The sequence below is a fragment of the Camelus ferus genome, chromosome 1 (genome assembly GCF_009834535.1).
Source record: "Camelus ferus isolate YT-003-E chromosome 1, BCGSAC_Cfer_1.0, whole genome shotgun sequence".
Classification (NCBI taxonomy): Eukaryota; Metazoa; Chordata; class Mammalia; order Artiodactyla; family Camelidae; genus Camelus; species Camelus ferus.
The window spans coordinates 56324462-56328948 of record NC_045696.1 but is presented as its reverse complement, the minus strand read 5'-3'; the positions used below and the strand labels follow the sequence as shown (position 1 = coordinate 56328948).

General features: G+C 45.0%; 1 non-coding gene across 1 annotated transcript; it reads left to right on the top strand.

The window, feature by feature from the left end:
* Positions 1–3633: 3633 nt before the first annotated feature.
* Positions 3634–3705, top strand: TRNAD-AUC. The gene has a single exon. It is a non-coding gene; the product is annotated as a tRNA-Asp (tRNA).
* Positions 3706–4487: the final 782 nt, after the last annotated feature.

Sequence of the window (4487 nt, the reverse complement as noted above, 5' to 3'; positions counted from 1 at the left end):
GGATAGAACTGTTGGTTCATTTCTCTGCTTTCCCTACTAGACTGTGGGCTTCTTGCGCCTACAACTTGTTGTAATTATCTTGGTGTCCCCAGCACCCAGCACTGTGCCTGGTGCATTGGTTGATGCTCAGCAAATGTTTGTCAAAAGAAATGAGGAGAGTGGCCTTGCCAGAACTGGCTCAAGGGGGACCCCCAGAGTCCTTACCACCTCCCCCTCCAACTTTCTGTCACTGCCAATTAGACTTAATATGACTTCTCATAAGAGCTGAGGTCACCTGGGAAGCATGGCTTAGGTATCTCACCATGGGCAACAATGTTGATTCACTGAAGTTTAAATGCTTTGGGATAATGCCCGGACTTTTTCTCAAAAGCAGGCGTTTTAGATGGGCTCTCTTCTCCACTAATTTTTGAACAATAATTTTCCCCCATGCAATGCCAGGCCTTAAAGTCACCCAGGTGTCTGTGTGATTTTCAGCAAGTTGCATCACTTCTTTGTGGCTCAGTTTACCCAACTGTAAACTAGGATAATAACACCTTCCTCATACAGTGGTTATGAAGGTTAAATGAAGTAATATTAATTATTGATTCAAACTATGTCTGGTACATAGTAAACATTATATTAAGTGTTTGTCTTAGAAAGTTGTTTGGGAAACACAGCTTTATATTTTAAAATCTTCTCTATGTTTTCTTGCTTAATACCAAAATCCCCGTTCCTCGTGTTCATTTTTTTTTTTTTCTGATGGAAGGGTCTTTTAAATAGGTCTGGCAATGTGAGGATGGCCTTTTGGTTCAGCCTACTTCTAGGATAACAGAATTTTCTCCCTGAACCCCTTCTAGGTCAGGCTCATCTACTGTGGGAAGCACATCCACCTGCAGGACTCAGATATCAGGGCACGCCTAGAGAAAGGTGCAGCTGAAAGTCAGGAAATCTGATTTTTTTAGGGTAGAGCCAAAAGAGGACTAATTTCCTTTACAGAAATACTATGCATTTCATAGTAGAAAAAAAAATAGGATACCTACTACGTGCCACTTAATCCTTGTCTCATTTAAGGCTTATAAACACCCCCGCAAAATAGTCATTATTTCTGTTTTGCAGATGAGGAAACTATAACTGGGAGAGGTTAAGTCAGTAGCCCAAAGTCACACAACCGGTTAGAGGCAGAGCCAACTTTTGAACTGAAGTCTGACTTGATTCCAAAGCCCTTTTTGGACGCCCCAATGCTGGTTCCAGAGCATGTGCTGCAGGCGTGCTACCAGAAGACAGAAGGAATTTCAACCCGGCAGGGCAGGGACCCAGGCCGAGGTTTTCTTAGGACACCAAGGTTTCCAGCAAGCTGGTCTGGTTCTGTAAGCCTGTTGCAAAACCCTCCATTGCTGAGTCATTGAACAACAGCGTCCTGAAGGCTGGAAGTAAGCTTTCTAAAACTACCTGGTCCCTCCCGCCCCCTTCAGGAAGTTCAATGCCAAACACACGTGGTAATGAAAACAAGCCAGTCCCTTGTTTAAAAAGACCAAACCCAGTCCTCCAAGCTGAAAGTTTTTTCTCCAGTGCCGTGCGCTTTAAGTGGCACAAAAGCTGATGCTGGGCAAGGGTCCCAGAAGACCCTGTGGTGACTAGAATCAGGGCAGACCACGGGGCTTCTGCTGGGACTCAGGCAGGGCCCTGGAATCTCTTCAGCTCAGGTCCCTGCTTTGCTGAAAGACTGTCCTTGCTCCCACTTCCTGCAGGATGAACTCTCACCATGGTTTGGGGCTCAAGACCCTCCATTCTGGGGCTCTACCCTCCCCCATTCTCAGCTTGCCTAAATCTCTCCACCTTGTTCCAGCCAAGTGGGTTTGCTGTGTGTCACCCAGAGCGCACCAGCGCCCACCTGAGGCTCTCACATCTGTTCCCACCTCCCCTCCCTCTCCCTCTAGCCACCCCAGGCTGCAGTGACTTCTCTTTCCTCCGACCAGTTCCAACTGGTCTCAGAATTTATTATCTTGAGCTGTTACATAAATCCTTCATTGTGAACTTTTCACATGTTCGCTTCTTGCCTCTCTGACTAAATCATCAGGGACTGGAGGTCAAAAGCCATGTCTGATTCAGCCTTGCATGTCCACAGTATCCTGCACAGCGCCTGATGCCAGGTAGATCTCAATCAGCATTTCTAGGCTTATTTAGAAGACTGACCAACTCTTCTCTCTGCTCCTACCTTTCTGTCTGTACCAAGTGGATTTTGAGCAAACAAAAAAGGAATTTGGCAGCGTATTTCTTGCAGACTGTACTTGAAGTTTAGCATTTCAGAGGATCTCTTCTGTCTCATTGGTGGAGAGTCCACTATATGCCAAGCATTATGATAGGGCCTTACCAATAATGCTGGAAGAAACTGAGCTAACAGGACCCAAGCAGTAAGATCCCTAAAACTCTGGACCCAGTTTCCCCCAATATCCTCAAAACAAACAAACAAAAACTTGCGATGATGAAAACCACTTCCCTCCATCTTTCCCATCCATGAACACCTACAGGAAGCTGAAGCATCTTAAAAAAGCAGAGACTGGGTTGTTTCTGCTGCAGTTGCTACTGTTCCCACCATAAAATATAGTAGAGAATCGGAACAGGATGCAGATCTGTCAACACATCCTTCTGATGTCACAAGCAGGCACTTTTACACTCAGGGAAAGGGGGCCCTCCCAGTGGAATGCAGCCAGATGTCTTATTTCCAGCAATTAGCCCTGTCACTCCACAACTACAGGAGCCTCCTGACTGGGCCAGAGTGGTCCGGGCCTAGCATCCAGAAGCCACTGCTGTCAATCCACATCCTAAAAGGATTTCTTTCCTCTGAAGCCCTGCCTGCAGTTACCAGGAATCCCAGATCAAGGTAAGATCTTGACATTAGCATTTTAAGTTCCCAAAGAGATTTTCACGTGCCGCCAGAGTTGAGAGCCCCTGGGCTTTCTGCCATCATCTCCATCCCTACGTTTTGCCCAGTCCTGCCCCAGACCAATCCTGCTCCTCCCTAAGCATCGCTGCAGGTATTAGGGAAGGTAGATGGATTACTCTCATGTTCCCTTTCTTCATCTCAAGCATAGGTCCCTCCTCCTCCGTGAGCCTTTCCTGCACATCTCAGCCCACTGTGCCTTCCCTCTGCAATGGTAATGATCCAAGAGCTGTCCAGCACACACACACTCACCCTCTGCCTGGCAGTGGAAGGCAGCCCCTCACATGGGCATGCTTCTCTCTCCTGAAATCACAAACTCCTTGGAGACAAGAGCCATCCTTTGAACCTCTTTACGTCCTGATGGGGATGAGCATGGAATGCTGTGCACACAACAGACATAAGAGGTGCTTAAATATTAATGGAAGGAGAGAGGGAAAGGGAGCAAGAGAGGATGAATTCTGATTCAACAAATATTTATTGTGCATCTATCATGAAGCAGATGGAGAAACAGTGAACAAGTAAACAAAAGATTCTATTTCCCAGCTAGTGGTAAGTGCAGTAGAAAATACATAAGCCAGGGTAAAGAGACAGGGAATGGATGAATGAATAAATGAATGAATGTCTAGTAAATGCAAGCTCCACAGACATTTAATTTACATCTATCCAGGGTTTTCCCGAACCAGCTTGTGCAAAAGCAGAAAGTGAAGGGGAGAGGGTATATAGCTCAGTGGTAGAGTGCATGCCTATCATGCACGAGGTCCTGCGTTCAATCCCCAGTACATCTATTAAAAAATAATAATAAATAAATAAACCTAATCCCCACTCAAGCAAAACAAAACAAAAACCCCCCAAAACAATAACAACCAAAAAAAGCAGAAGGTGGCCACTGAGTGTCTATTATTTCGCTAGGGCTGTTGTAAGAAAGTACCTCAAACTGGGAGACTTAAACAACAGAAATTTATTGTCTCAGTTCTGGAAACTAGAAGTCTAAAATCAAGATAATCAAGATGTTGGCAGGACTGATTCCTTCTAAGGGCTGTAAGGGATGTGTCCCAGGCCTCTCTCCCTTGTGTGCAGCCTAATGACCTCACTGTAACTTAATTCCCTCTGTAAAGACCCTAGCTCCAAATGCGGTCCACATTTGAGGTACTGGGGGTTAGGAATTCAACATATAAATTTTGGAGGAACACAATTCAACCCATTACGGTGTTCTTTCTATCAGGATTCCCATAGCATTCAGAGTTTTACCACTTAAAGGTTATTTTGTTTAGTTGTAAGCTCCTTGACAGTAGGAACTCTGTTGTTCATACCTATTTCTCAAGTCACTAGGACCACTCCTGGCACATGCCAGATATTTCACAAATGTCAGACTGAATTCACTTTTGTTCAAGAAAACTCAGAGCAAAAGGCAAAGCCATTTAACCCAGGAAATCAAGGAAGTTTGATAGCCTGCAGCAATTCTTGGAATCCTCTGAGTCAAAGGAAATTATGTTTCCATGACACAGAATCTGGATTTCTTAATTAGAGGTATTTGCATGATGAGAGGAGACTTGTTTCTGAATAGTCA